At 37.1% G+C, this 16234-nt stretch overlaps 1 long non-coding RNA gene across 2 annotated transcripts; it reads left to right on the top strand.

Moving 5' to 3' along the window:
• Positions 1–1124: 1124 nt before the first annotated feature.
• On the top strand, positions 1125–9498 carry LOC148730273 (uncharacterized). Of its 2 annotated transcripts, none has more exons than XR_016002080.1 (7): positions 1125–2988; positions 3443–3598; positions 4182–4248; positions 4839–4888; positions 8483–8548; positions 8656–8730; positions 9279–9498. It is a non-coding gene; the product is annotated as an uncharacterized LOC148730273 (long non-coding RNA). The 2 variants fall into 2 exon arrangements; XR_016002081.1 differs by lacking the exon at positions 9279–9498 and having other exon boundaries at positions 1125–1705; positions 2933–2988; positions 8656–8952.
• Positions 9499–16234: the final 6736 nt, after the last annotated feature.

The raw sequence follows: 16234 nt of genomic DNA, 5'->3' as shown, positions 1-16234 counted from the left end.
AAGTAATCAGTTGGGTATACGCATTAAAACATAGAAGCTGTTTATCTTCATTTCTGAGTGCTCTTCACTGCCTAATAGCAGTGCTTATCAGCTCAATTACAATTAGACCTGTTGAAATAAAGAACATTTCTGAAATAGAATTCCGATTTCATTTTGGAACGAAAAGAGTACAGTGTATTGCTTGCGAGGTAAGTGAATAAAACAGCGAGACATAATTTCCAAGCACGTCCATGACATCACTGTAGCCTTTTTTGAGCTGGAAAATAAATAACATTTTGTTGAACAAAATCATTCTAAATTTCCATCATCCTAAACTGTGACAAGCTGGGTCCATTTGCTGTTACTCGTGTAATCTGTCCTGTTTTCTTTCTTTCGTTCCTTTCTTTTTTCTCTTCTTCCCTGCTTTATTTTGTCATGGTTGCTACTACCAAACTGTTCAATGTTAATTGGTTAGAAATCATGTATATTCAATTCAAAGCATGAATGTCACTTCAGTTTTTTCCCTTGAAAATTGAACAAAATGTTTAGAGTTTTGTGAAAAAAGTAAATCCATTGACTTAAACATTTGCAGTTTGACCAGTAAAGCATAAAGACTACAGTATTAACGCAAAGTACTTTAAATCTGTAATAACACTTTGTCTAAATTGTCCGGGCGTTCCACTAGCTTGAAACAGAATGAGAAATAATAAAACTTACCGGCCTGGAAGTTTCCAGAACTGATAAGTCAAGCTCCAAATTTTCATTGAACAGAGGTAATTAAGTTATTAATCAGCCTGCTAAGTTAACGTTTGGTCCTGTGAACGGAATTAACGCATGTTTTGGACTCCCTCCCAGTCCGTTCGAGCAGTGTACGCTCCAAATAAGACATTTTGCTTCCTGGTGCTGTCGTTGTTCGGCATTCGAAAAGTTTGACGTGAAAACTATCATATAACAATTGTAAGTCAGCGTTTTTCAAGTAGGCGAGCAATGTGAGCACGAGAGAGGTCCGCGAGAAAACATTGCAGCACTTTCACTTCCATTCGTCATTCCCCATCTCCCGTTGCTCATTGCTCATTCCTCGTTTTACTTACGAGAAGTTTTATCCGAGCTTGTCCGATCTTGCCCGAATGATTTCCAAATTTGTGTTGCAATTGTCTGTTTTTCAAAATGGCCCCTTGGAGAGGAACTGTCGGTAGAGCTGTTACTTGCTGCAATCAAAGGAGAAAAATGCTCTGTTTACAGAAGGTCGAAGGGAAATATCCTATGATCCATCTCTATAACCGTAAGAAAATTTTGCTGAAACCGACTGTTACTCGTCTCAGACGCAGTAGTGAACACTTGGATGTTGTTTATTGGACAGTGCCATCTCCTTTAATGACCAGTTGTGTTCACGCTGAAATTCATTTCAGCGAAGGAAAGTTCAGAATTGATTGTAAAGGACTGAACGGGCTGCTGGTCAACAAAACAAAGCGTACCTTTGCTGTTCTTTGCGATAGTGATGTAGCTGTCTTTGGAGGTGCAGGAGTTAAAACGAAAGAATGACAGAGTTTGTCAGCGTACGATTCGGAACTTGTTTATTTTTTCATTGAGGTCTGCCAAAATGATTCTGACGAAGTAGGCTCCGGCCCGGTTGAAGAAGGAACAAGCGATGTGAGTTTCCGAAGGAGAAGCAAACTGTTTCATGATCACCAAGTGAAGTACTGAGGTGTGGGTACATGACAGAGAGGTAGGGGTACTTTTAAATTGTGCTAGTAGGACTACTGAACCCAGCGGAAGGAGTGCGGGCTTCTAGACAGAGAAGTGAAAAGTTTGTAAGGTGGCTGTGTTTTTAGATCCTAGAAATATGTTAGAACGTCAAAGTCTTGCAAGAAGTCTTATTGAAGTAAGATGAGAAGAATTCATGTACTGTGGTAGAAGGGTACTTGTATATAAGTTGCTCGGAATTGCTAGAATAGATTAAAGTTCAGAGCCTGAGGAGGAAGCAAATAATAGGTTAACACCCTTGAGAGAGATCTGGTGATCCTAACAGTTATGGAAAATTCTGTGTTGGAAAGTAGAGATTAACCCTTCAATCATAAGAGTGATCAGCATTGAATTTCTCCTCACAGAAAAACTGCTAAATCTTTCATTAAGATCATGAGGATAAAGGAAATCATCACCAACCTAAGAAGCTTTGATTGTTTGACAAATTCTCCTCAACAATAGCAGGGGTTTCATTGTTTTCTGCAGGAGGGCAACTGGTTTTCACAGGCAGGCAAAACTCTTTGAACTGAACTTCTTTATAAGATAAACTTTACTCCATATCGTCAAACCAGGTGGGCAAAATCATCCTCACAACCGGTCAATTTGCCTGGTGCCCAGGCCCTTAATGAAACCCCTGCAATAGAAATGAAAATGTACAGACTGAGGCTACTATAGAGAGTATGGATACTGATGTGAGAGAGTAAAGGGTTCAGTCCTGATGGCGCTATTGTGTTGCATCCAAAAGCAAGACACAATGTGCTCTCACAGTTCCTCTCCCTGGGGCCCATTTTGCAAAAACCTTGCTAACTTAAAGGGCCAGTAATTCCATGTTTTAAAATCAAAATTTAGAGGATAGGAAAGCGGGTGGAATGGCACCCAAACCAGTCCTTTGTGTTTCCATAGCTGATAGTTTTGTTGTATCTATCACGACAGTTTATTGCTCAGATAAGTCTCAATACTTTTGTCATCTTTTGGCAATCAATATATTGATAGTAAGGTAAGCAGCTGTTTTTTTTTTCTTGAAGCACAGTCATTTGAAACCTTTATGGTGAGATATTTGGTTTGAGGAGTATTCTTCGAGCTTTAAAAGAGATAAATTGTACATTTATTAATTAAAATAAAGGTTGCTCTTTATGATAAGGTATCTTAGCATCTGTTTATACTGCATAGTGTTTTCAGCCACTATCATGATCATTAATATATTTTTCAGGTTTTGGAAGGTGATCGAAAGGTTGATCCACAGGAAGAAGCTAAAATGAACAAAAGGTACTTTTAACTCCAAGAGGTGAATTAAACATAACTTCATACTGTATGATGCAACTCTCCTCAGAAGGCATTCTTTATATGGAAGGAACAATTGTGGAAAAAATCCCTTATAAGTGTCATTTCTGGTAAAAAATGGTAAATTAAGTCAGAACTGGAGCCAAGTGACCCACCCAGTGGGAGATTATCCTGGTTTTCTTAGCATGAAGCAATTAACCAGGAGTATCACTACTCCCTCCTGGATGGGATGCTAGTCCATTTTAAGGTTATCTGCCAGCATTTTATCAGGCTTCCCTGTCAAGTCTTCAATACCCAATTATTCTCCCCTCAGTTCTGATAGAGTGCTATATTCTTCATCAACATTGCTAAGCATTCCTCCAAATGAGCACAATAAGAGGAATGTTCATGATGGCATTAATTACCAGGGCTCATGTTAAATTTTCCTTTCAACTGGTAGATGACAGCAGATCAAAGAAGTCCCTCAAAGATTTAAATGAGGAGTTACTTTGTGGTATCTGTCGATCGTGAACTCATGGTATTGGTACACACTTAAATGCCTTGCTCGCACACTTTCTGTTTTGGTTGTATCAGGGACTCTGCAGGCTTTAATTTGGTAAGACGTGTTACAGAACATTTTTGTTTTCAGTTCAAAATTCATCTAAACTGTTTATAAATCCCCAAGAGTGACTAACATCTATTTTCTCCATACAATGTCATCCCAATATCACATGTAAAGGTCAGGAGCATTGAGAAAATGGTCACCAATGAAAGATTAATTAGCTCTTCATTGTTGAACAAATTCTCCTTGTCAGCACTTTAGGAAATGTATAGAAAACATTATGGAGAATATGCATACTGATGTTAGGGTGAAAAAGATGAAGGTAAATCTATTTGGTCATGTCAGATTATTTAACAATACATTATTCTATCACTCAGGGGTAAGAGTAGAATTTTATTTTTATTCAGAATATAAAAATAACCATTGGTTAAACAGAGTCATTCATAAAATCTTAATTGTTTACTTGTTTTGTGAGAGGAAAAGAAGCCTGAGGCAGAGTTTTTGTGTACTCTTCAGTTGCAAAGGCATGATATGTGAACTGTCCTTTTGGTGCTTAAATTGAGCTGCTAATCAATGACATTTGAGAATTTTATTAGGGACCATAAAATATTAATTTTTTTTTCTTGTTTCTTCTAAGTCATTCCAAAGACTGTCCAAATTGTAGAGCAAAGGCTCAACTCTCATCTGCTATACCAGCTGTGACGGTGAGATAACAGTTAAAGGGGTGATCAGAATAGAACCCTGAGGTTATTTTTATGATAGAACACCAACTCTCTCCATTTTTTGTCAGGCAATACAAGGCAATTTGGAAGGAGAATCTTCTAGTCTGTCATAAGTCACTTAGGGGTTTTTTCTTTCCAGCTCTTTAATTTGCTTGCCCAGTTAGTGAAAGTTTAAGTGAATTGTATCCTGTAAGACATTCCTACAATTAGCGTCAATGTTTCAACAAAATAATTTTAACATCGCAGAATAGGCCTACATTTTTTAAAACACTGTTTCAGAGTGTATGCTTTTCTGTCAAGACTAGTCTGCTTCTGGTCTTAAGTAGATTCTGTATGAGTTTAACATGGTTATTTTGGGCCCTAATCTTTAATTAAGCTGTGCTGCAAACCTACTCAATGACTCAATTCTTAATATATTCTCATGTAAAAAGTATTTTTTTCATTTCCTTGACATGTACAGTATTTTGCAAGAAACAAGAATGTAGTTGATATGACAGTGGGTAATTAAGTGTTAAGCTTTCTGTTTGATCTTCCAAGTGCTAGACATTAATACACTAAACATTAAATTGCAGAAGAAGTTCTTTCTCCCGGAGAACTTGAAGAAAGGCAACTTAAAATTCAGGTAAGCAGGGATTTGAAACAAAAACCTTCAATTTTTTCTTGTCTAGGTTAAGGTTTTTTTGGTGAACTGAAACATATCTATCTTGGAGCATTTTGTTTTGTCTCTAACAAGAGTGAAACAAATAATTAACAAATAATTATTTATTACATGACTCAGGTAGTCAGAGGGCTAATAGCTAAAATCAACCAATCAAAATGCTCTATTGCCGGTCCAGTATTCTCTAAGTATTGGACCGCGCACTGTCCCAAATGGTCCCGAATGATACCGCACTTGTGTCCCTTTGAACCTCAGTCGTATAATAAATCTCTCATTAACCAAGCTTGCTCGGGACTGTACTGGAAGAATATCAGCCCTCGGTCCATACTGTTAAGACCTCAGGCCAATACTCTCCCAGTACAGCCCTTGCGCTTGGTTGCATAGATGTATATATTCACCTCATTGGAGATGAACAAAGGTGAATATTCACCTTGCCACTTTGTGGCTCAGTTAATATCTACTACCATTCGTCAACACTGAGGTGAATAACTTTTTTGATATACACCTAACAGAAATAAAACAAATAGTTTATTTCTGTCAAATTCAATATAACAAAAAATTGGTTGGAAATGGATTTTGTCTCTTTCACTACTTGGCATGCAGTCAATAATACTAGTCTGTGAATCAGCACACATGAAAACTTATGTGGTACTACCTAACAAATTATTTTGTGAATTGAAGATTCTCTATGAACAGCTGCATGTCTACAAAAGATAAAAAAAAAAACAAACAAACAAAATAAAAGTTACCAGTGTTACTTTTTCATGTTATATCCTTACCGAATGGAAAGATATGTAAAGTATCTGCAACTATCTGTCTCATATCTGTTACAGTACTGCACAATGTCTGTAGTTAAATGGTTTTATTTATATCTGCAGCATATCTGCAATTATGTTTGCAGATATTTCACAGATAATTATGTAGGGACTTCTTTCAAATATCTACAAAGTATCTAAGGAAATTGACATATATTTAACATATTATAACACAACATATATGTATATTAACATATTATATGTATATGTATATGTATAACATATGTATATGTATAACATATTATATATATTCACATATTATATGTAGGTGATCAAACAGAGTGAGTTAGAAATCGAGGACCCAGCCATCTTTTGAATTGTCATCATATACCAGTCATGATAATTATTTGAATTTCCCCTACTAGGAGCTGACCATAATTTATTTGATTACATGCTGACCAAAAATTGAGTGTCCAAACTACCAAACTTTTAAACAATTAATTGTGCAAAACTACTAAGATCTCTATGGAAAATAGCATATTGATTGAGTGACATGTAACAGTTTGCAAAAGAGGGTCTTCTCAGCCATGTGTCTTTAAAAATCCTCTTTATTGTGGTATTTAACCTTGTGTCCTTCAACAAGAACAAATACTGATTACAACTGTAGGGTCCAGAAAAAAATTCACACATCAACCATTTTTCTATCTGTGCATCAATTTACTTGCTTTGCAAATCTAACATGAAAACAGCTCAACCTTTTATAAACTAGTGGGTCGTTGTTTTCTTCAAAAGTGTTTAGCTTACTTGGATCAGCTGTCCCGCCATTATCGATCGTCAACTGAAATTATCTCTGGAATTATTTCATTACTGTTCGGTTCTTCTACGTTTTCATAAACGTGTGAAGCAAGTTCTTCATAATTTTGTACTTCGACGCAATGCACAAGTTAGCCTGATTCAAAAACTGTGTCCTGCAGTGTGAAGCCTGACCATCCATTTTCAGCTGTTGAAGAATTCGAAACCATGCAGTGATCCATTTGAACCATCGATGTGATCTTCAAAATACAGTGGAGTTAATAGAGGGGTTGATCTGCCAAATGTCAAAAAGGAATCAACGAATTACCAAAGCATCAACACGTTTTCAAGAGGTTAATGGTGAGTGACACCCTTTGTTTTAAGCTGCCAAGGTCTGCGCACGAAGCAATGAACTTAGAATCTTCTAAGATTTTACTTAAGACATTTTTATTTAAGGAATCATTTTAGTTATCTTAATGTAAATAAATATATATAATTTATGATTTTTATAGAAAGAATTGTATAATCTTAGTTATTAATTACCGTTGTGATGCGCTCTTTAACATTTTATAGAAAAAGCGCAATACAAATAATAAATGTTATTTTTATAATTGTTATTATTGGTGAAAGTTAAAACTTTCTTTGTTTATTTCGTTCACTGCAGTTGTGAATAATGACCTCGCTTATATCGAAACTATGAAATAATTGTTTGTAGCAAGACTTACTTCAAATGGATAAGCTTGGTTGCTGATTCCTTTTTTCCATATAGACTTTGACCTTGTGAACTTTACTCAGGTGATGATGTTGAGGCAGGCTCCTTGTGTGACACATTCTGGGAGGATGCATATGGGAAAGGGCTGGTTCTCAGTGATGATTCTCACTTTTTGTGTTATGTAAACAGAATAACCCCTCATTTTTTCTTTTTTATCTGAACAGTTCAATTCCTTAAATGGTTCTTTGCCTCTATTTCATGTTTCAAAGTTAAAGAGTGTTTGATAAAACTAATATGAATTACTTTCTTCTTTGCCAGTATAACTAATTAAGCCATCATGGTGATATTTTTTTTTATGAAGTGCTAGTCTTTTGCAGAATTGATTACTACTTCCCTTGCTAACCAACCTTACACTGTCACTTTGGACGGTGTCTTTCATCATTGTGATTGATTGATTATAATAAGTTATTAAAGGGGGCTATATATTCTAAGAGGTGATCTCAATCTCTGGCAATCTATAGGTACAGTGTGCATGGACAAACTACTGTACTCTCCTTGGTTGAGATTTTTGTTAGTATTTTAGATTATGAAACTCCATGTTACCAACATAATCACCTGTTGGGCTGTAATTGTTGGTAATCCACAATTTCAATCATTTGAGAACTGACTTGAACATTTGTCTTTTCATTGCTTCCTAGGTTTTGTTCTGGATGAGAAAAATTATAGAAAGCAGGCTGCCACAGTTGTAAATAAAACCTTGCAAGATAAGTGCTGTGGAGCTTGAAGAGGAGTATAAAAAAAACCAAAAACAAATTTAAAGCCATAAGAACTTTAGCACAATTTTATGATTATTCCTGTATTTTTTAATTATTTTTTAGGTTTCTATGTTCTTGTTGATTAGAAGAGAAATAAAAATTGCATATTACATATTAATTACTTAATTTATATCAATAAACTATGTCAAATAGATAACATTGCAGTGTCTTATTCATTATTTTGTTCTTAATTAATGAACTACACTGGTTCCCTATGCCACCCTTGATAGTCTCCCCTATAGCTAACATATCTGTAGTAGCTGATATTTCCACAGATATGTAAGTACTGTTGGTTTTTCATATCTGTCACAATTTATCTGTCACAGCTAGAAATTTTGGGCAAATTCCTATATGTTACAGATATGTTACAGATAGGTCATGCAGTTATTTCACAGATATGCTACAGACCTGAGGAACATATCTGTAGCCTATCTGCCTGTTACTATATATATTAATATTATATTTATATCACTTTCCTTTGTAGCAGATGAGGGAAGAAGCAAAAAAAAAAAAAAACTCCAAAGAAAGCTGTGCCAGTTTCATCTTCCAGGTTAGGGCTGGTTAATGAGATTTTTGTCAAACTAAACGTAAACTGAATAGATCATCATTAGATTTCTTCTTTTAAAGTTTGGTTTGGATTTTTTTCTTTGTTTTTAGTTTAGGAAAAGTGAAGATAGGGAAAGGGACTCGGAGCAAGGAAGTAGTGCAGGCAGTTAGAATTACTCAGAAGAGGTACTGTTGATTCAAATCGTTTTCTGTTGTTGTTTTTTTGATAATCTTACAAAACAGTCTAAGTTCCTCCTCCACAATTCCTCTCGGCTTCAGTCTATGCAAGTCATTAGACTGAGCGGGACTGTGACTGTGTTGGGGGAAGCCAAGCCAATAACAATAACTTTATTTCTATAGTGGTATATACAAAAGCTCTATGTCGCTTTACAATCTAATAAATATCTAACTGACAATCTTACCAAGACAAAATCAATTAAAAGCAAGTCTGAAAAGATAAGTTTTCAATCTTGATTTAAAGACGTTAACTGATCGACTTAATGTAATGTCTAAGGGAATGTCATTTCAGTCCTTTGGGGCATTGACTGAGAAGGCCCGGTCCCCATAGCTCTTCAGGCGCACATTCGGTACTTCTAATAAATGTTTGCCAGCTGACCTAAGATTTCTTGTAGGGCTATATGGGACTATAAGTTGACTTAGATACAGAGGCGCCAGACCATTGACAGCTTTAAAAGTTAACAGTAATACTTTAAAGGTAACTCGCTGCTCCACAGGTAACCAGTGTAGCTCCTTAAGGACGGGGCGAATGTGTGCAGTCCTAGGCTACCCAGTTACGAGGTGTGCAGCGCAGTTTTGAACACAGATATTCAGACTTATTTAATGGTTTGTGAAATGGTAATAGGTTTTGCTATCACAAATTGTATTCAATTTTACTTGTTGGCACAGATTTGTATTTATAAGATGAACTCATAAGCAAATAAAGAACCTGATTCTATTGTACTTTCTTTTTATTTTTTTAATTGCTTTTAAATGGTTGTAAAAATAACGAAAAAATTGTGTTTTTGAAAGGGCTTGGTAACCAGTCAAAACAGAGGCTCTCTGTTACTCTGTCTTTATGTATGGAGGGTTGCCGAGAGGAAGGAAATTTCTGTAGATTTGAAGGCATTTAGCGCTAAAACAAAAGATTTACGTGACTTTTCATGGGAGGAAATCTTTTTTATGTTGTAAATATTTTTCCCGCCAAAAGACTTTCTATAGTATACTTTTTGATGAACACTAAGCACAATTCAAAAGTGCAAACTTCTTTCCAAGAGACAATTTTCCCGCCAAAAGACTTTTAAAAGTGCAAGATTTCTAATCATTATTAACCCAACACTGGGCAGACATCGCTCTTCTTGATGCTCTTTCTTTAAAGAGGACACCGATGTCTAAGCGAGACATCTCATAAACTTCATTTTGATCAATAAATTCCTTGAATCTTGTAGCATCATCTTTCAAACCTAAAAGAAAAAAGAAATAATTGAATGGCAATGTCATCAAGGAAAACCTTCTCATGGTAATTGCCTCCTGTTCTACAAAAAATATCTTCTACTCGTTTATACTTTTCACTGTGTTAACCTTCTAACTCCCAAAATCTGATCACTTTCAATTCTCCCCTCCAGCTGCTACATATTTTCTTGTAAATTAGTTACGAGAATTTGGTGTTAGATCAAGGTAAAAACTTCTACCTGGTAAGTTTGAGTATTCTCATTACTTGTTTACTGAATAATGTCTGGGATATTGTATGGAGAAGTTACATGTTAATCACTACTTAGAGTTCAAGGGTAAATTTATTATCGACCATGTCAAATGAAAATCTGAAATCGGGGGAAACTTTATAATACTGCTGAACACAAGAATGAGAGAACTCAAGCTATGACTTGTATAAATGCAAACAATAAAAAGTATATGTTGTGGTTCAAATTTTACCTTTGGTTTAATTTTTTTTAAACTGGTTTAAATATTTTAAACTGGTTTAGAATTTTCAACCTGGTTTAAAATTTTTAAGCGCACAGCTCATAGACCACTTTCATAAATGGCTGCTGGATTAATATTCTTTTGTTTAAATTTAAATTAGCCTTTCTGGCCTCGTTCTCCAGTACAAAATTCAAAAGAAGACATCTCAAGCGAGGCAAGAAAGGCTAATTGAAATTTAAACAAAAGAATATTAATCCGGTAGCCATTTTTGAAAGTGGTCAATTCTTATTTATTTTAATGTCTCTGAAGGACCACTACAGCAGCCCATGTTGGTCATATAATAGAACATTCATCAGCTCGGCAGAAATAGCTGTAAAAAGCTTGCAACCTTATTCATTAGCAGAATTTGTCGAGAAGAGACATGGTCAAATTTTTTTCCTGCTTATTTCAATTATTTTTTTTAACAAAATCAGTGCATCATGATGTTCTATAAACATTTTGAGTTCCCTTAATACATCATGACAATACAGGGTTGGAAGCTCAAATTTGCACTTTTTTAAAAATCCTAAGCTAAATATATCCTTCATGGTCTTCACGATGTAAGGTTATTTATTTTGCCTGGTGGAATGGGTGAATGGTTTGGGGGAGGGGGGGGGGATCACATAGTTTTCAGGTTAAGGACTTAGCAGCACTGGGTTCCCTGTCTACATCGTGATAGTACGGAGTTGGAAGCTCAAATTTGCTCTTTTAAATCCTAAGCTAACTATATGCTTCATGACCTTCACGATGTAAGGTGCGAATCATTATCATCCTATTCCCTAAGGGAAAGGGTTTGGGGGGATCACAAGGTTTTCTGGGGGAATGGAGGGGGAAGTATTAAGGGAGGGGGGACTATAAATGATATACCTGTCAATCAATTGCTGATGAGAGGGAGGGGAACATAAAAATATTACAGACCCTTGAGATTTTTTCGTGACACTACCAAAACTCGTCGCCAACATAGAACAAAGGGAGGACTATCAAAAGCTAGCTGCCAATTAAGTTCCATTGAGGGGGGGAAGGGGTCATAAAAATACTGCAGAGCCTGATGGGAGGATCAGATAAGTTTTTCGTGCTACAACTAAAATCCCCTAAACCCCCCCCCCCCCCTCCAGGCAATAAATAACGACTGGTTCCTGATCATAACCCGTGTTTACATCATTCTTTCATTTGTCAATAATTTGAAAAAACTAATTTCAAAGTAATTTGGTCCTTGAATTTCCGCAGTCAGGCTTAAAGTGATCCATGTTCCCTTAGAACTATATTTGATTATTTGCCTCAACCATTGAAAAAATTGTGATTGCATAACCCTGCATTTGCTCTCGATATGACTAAAATTAAGGCCAATTTTGCGTTTCTGAGCAGCACAGCGAAGCATAGTGGTGATTGTTTGTATAGGTAGATACCAAACCTTTCGAGAAAAACATGGTTGCCATGGCAATCTAGAGAGAGGTCACACCCTACTAGTGACTAACTCAATTTTTGTTCGAAGCCTCTTAGATTACACAAGGCTTTAAAAAAAAATCTCATGGCGACGAGCTCTCTCAACAAAGAAAAAACATTTGGAAACATTTGTTAAAGGGGTTTTGACGGACTCGGCTAATAAAAAACGAGAAAGAACAGCAAAAGTAGCCGTAGAATGCATGCTTAAAAAGTGTAAAAAAAGTGTTCTGTGTGATATGCTAAGATGGCGTTTGAAGGTTGCTTTTAAGTAAGTGTGAACGTCTTCGCTGAATTTATCCTGCCAAGCACATTTTCACTGAAATATATATTTTTTGCGTTTTATATCGTATTAAGTGTTAATTTTCAATCAAAACCACATGTCCCTAAAAAAAACTTCCCCACTGCGGAATGGGGATATAAACATTGTTAGATGTTTTCAAAGGTTCTTTTAGTGAAATAATAGCCGCAGTTTTCTCTTTACTACAAGGTTTCTCAACGTTTCCTTTGATAATAGCATAATCAAGAAAAACTCCTGTAAACAGCACACAGTTTAAACTCAACTGATTTCTTCATTTTTGGTCCATATTTCCTCAGAATGCCAGAGATATGTATTAAATGTTTCTCTCACCAAAAGAGTTATAAGTGTATGCTCAAACGCATAACAGGGTCTACAAAATTTGCTTAGCCCAATCGAAAAGCTAACTTGTATATAAAAAAAGTTATTTTAAAACAGCTGTTTTTAAGTTACTGGAGTGAATAGATAGAAAAGGGGGAGTGGAAGGACCCCTCTTCTGGTTGCCATGGCAAACAGTCATCGCAAGTACAAATTGGGAGTATGGAGAATTTACTGACCATTAGGGTCGTGGGGGGGGGGGGGGGAGAGGAAACCGGTAAACTGTGACACAACCAAAATCCGCCGACCCACCTATCCAGATGATAAATCATGACCGGTCCTTCAATCAAACTAGAAACTATGCATGTCAATCAAGTGTCCTGAGATAGTTTATTAGATAGATAGTTTATTACCAAATAAAATACATTGCAGCCATAGGCTGAATTGCGTGCTTTTCACAATCTTTGATTATATAAGACTATATGAGACAACCAATTACAAAAATGCTAAGACTTAAATAAAATTACTAATATAGCAACTATAACTAATATACAGCAGTGGAAAAGCTAAAAATCTAGGTTAGCACACGCGCACATAGCCGGGATAATTGAAGATTTAAAACGATCAGTGCGAAAGCGCGGCATGTTAAAAACGCGCCGGTGTCTAGTATTGTAAGCTGAAAGATGTCTATCTGGCAGCAAATTATATAATTTGTGAGATGGATTTGAGACAGACAAAAACAGAACCATACACAATTTAATGCGTCTGTCATAGAGCGAAGCTAAACCGTGCCTTTCTAAAGAGTCATGGTATAACAGTACTGGTGAAATGATGGATAATGCGCGTCTTTGGACCCTTTCAATGTCATCACTAAGATACGCAGATAACGCATGATGGAATATTTGTGCGCAGTATTCCAGAACAGGACGTATAGTTGTACAATAAAAATTAATTATGTCATCCGCTGGAAGGCTGGCTCTCTTCAGGAGGACTAAAAAGTATAATCGTTTGTTTGCTCTTTTTATAACATCATTGATGTGGTTGTTCCACTTAAGGTTACACGAAATAGTCACGCCTAGGATCCTAGCCGACTCTACCGTCTCTAATTCTTTGCCATCTACCAAGAGGGGAATGAAATGGTGTTTCTGCCTTTTGTAGTCGATGACCATACCTTTGCATTTGTCAGCGTTAAGCTGCATCTTCTGTGCTTTGGACCAATCCTCCACCACTTCAACAGCGGTTTGGGCGTCACCTAAAGCGTTACGCGGGACGATCTCTGCCACCGTCGTGTCATCAACGTACTTCCGAGTTTGAACCTGGGGAATTCTTAGATCGTTTATCATTAGCAAGAAGAGCCATGGCCCCAATTTTGTCCCCTGAGGTACACCAGCTGGCACGGGGCCCCACTCAGAGAAACAATCAGCAGATAATTATACGCGTTGGTAGCGATGCACCACGAAGTCGACTACCCAACGTTTTACACCCCGAGGGATATCAAGACTGTAAATTTTATGAGTGAGCAGTTGATGGTCAATGTAGTCAAAAGCTTTGCGGTAGTCAAACAGGACCACCCTGACTGCAGATCCCGTGCCATCAGTTGCGCATGTCCAGTGATGGAGCATGGATGTCATAGCGTAGGATCTCGGTAAGGCTCCAAACTGGTCGGGATCGATAATTTTCAACACAGCCGGACCGATGAACGCAGATACCACGAAGTCTTCGGCTAATTTGGAAATTATTGGTGTGGGGGGAAATGGGTCGTAAGTGCTTGTTGATGACTTCGACAGGTTTCTGTTTAGGAATGGGTACCACATCCGCCAGCTTCCAAGATGGGGGAAGTTGTTGCTCAGCAAATTTACAATTAAGGATGGAAGTCACTGGCTGAGCTATAAAGTCAGCATATCCCCTAAACACCCAACTAGGTATCCCATCGGGACCCGCAGCCTTGCGGGGGTTCAACTTTCTGATTGCGGTCAAAACATCGAGCTCAGAAATGGTTACCACCGCCGAGTTCGCTTCGAACTATCTCATTAATCGAGTTTGACACATTCTAAATTCTAAATATCCCTCACTGATTAACCTTGATTGAGTTGCTCCCCTCTGCATAATTTGGTAAATTTGAAATTTTACTCATGTGGCGTTTTGTCGTTTCTCGTTTATGTTTGACTGACTGGCAGAAAATCGATTTAATAACTTCCTAACGAAAATTTCAGTTATACTCCACTGCAGATTTTTTCTATGAAGGAAAAAAACTCATTTAAAGTAAAAGAGAAACAAACAAACAAAATAATCACGAAAATAAAAACCAGCAAACAAAACTTAAAGAACAAAACGGAAAGCAAAAAGGCGAATCCACAAGATAATTCCCGCAAGATGTTTAAGCTGCCCAGAAACCTGCAAAACACGCTATAAAATCATAAAATAACCTGAATTAAGAGCATCTTTCTCAATGAACTTGATTTTATAAACTTGTTCATGATCAATAACGTACCATGCCTCTCTTCTTTCTTGATCGTCTGGTGGGTGATACACATGAAGAAAATTACAACAGTGTAAATGTAACGTTGAAAGAAAGAACGATGCAGATTAGTTCGGGGAGGGGGGATCAGGAGGGGAAGGGGGAAAGGGGGTATGGGGGGATTATGGGGGATCGGAGGGAAGTGGAGAAATATACGGGTTTCTATCACCATATCTTCGATTCGGACTAAAAAACCTTCGAAAATTATTCCAATGTTCTTTGGGTACGACTCAAATCCATTTCCTCTTCGAGAAGTAGTAATTTCCTATAGATGAGTCAGGATAGCTATAGAACAGAGAGGGTCTGGTCAAAAACGGAGGATAAAGGTACAAATCAACTGTTTTCTCCTTTCGTTCATCTACCTTGTACCTCTGTGGGAGTCTCTCCTTCCGCGAGAAAAACTGTTTGAAAGACATGCCAAAGTATTGCATGGAATATCCTTCCAGCGCATAACTGTTTCGACACATAAATAGCACACGCACATCAACAATTGCGGTTTTTTCAGCACGGTAAACTATTGCCATTTTTCTATTTCTCGGAATTGAGCAATGTCATTCTTCCCCTGAAATAAATTTAAACTCCAATTCTCGGCGAAGGAAAAGGAACAATTTTCGGAAACGCAAATTTAGCCAGTACTCGTAAATTTAATTGTTGTGATATTATAGGAATTATATGAGTACTACAGTTCCTAAACGAGCCCCGGGACCCCCCCCCTCCCTTTTTTATTTCAAAATTTTACCCCTTTCTTTATTTCAAAAACTTTCCCCTTTTTTATTTTCAAATTTTCGCTTCTATAAGATAAACAAACAAAAAGTAAAGTTTCACAAAAATCTCAGAGCAGGTTTCAGAGGAATGAAATCAGGGACCGGCCATTATTTATCGCCTGAGGGGGAGGAGGGGGTCAGAGAATCTTGACTGTCATAATTACATTTATCTGATCCCCGGTAATGCTTTGTAACATTCTTATGATCCCCCCCACCCTCCACCCCTCCATCATTGACAAATAATTGGCTGGCAGTCATTTTTCTATAGTTTTCCCCCTTTATACCCAGTCGGCGACGACTAGTTCCCTCTCTGTTCTCCCTACAAACCAAATGATCGCCCATAATCCTCCACCCTCTCCCCCTTTAGTCTATAACTAATGACTCTGGTTCCCGAAT

Source organism: Stylophora pistillata, chromosome 5, assembly GCF_964205215.1.
Source record: "Stylophora pistillata chromosome 5, jaStyPist1.2, whole genome shotgun sequence".
NCBI classification, from domain to species: domain Eukaryota; kingdom Metazoa; phylum Cnidaria; class Anthozoa; order Scleractinia; family Pocilloporidae; genus Stylophora; species Stylophora pistillata.
Note: the sequence above shows the minus strand (reverse complement) of the source record. Positions and strands in the feature narration are given on the sequence as shown.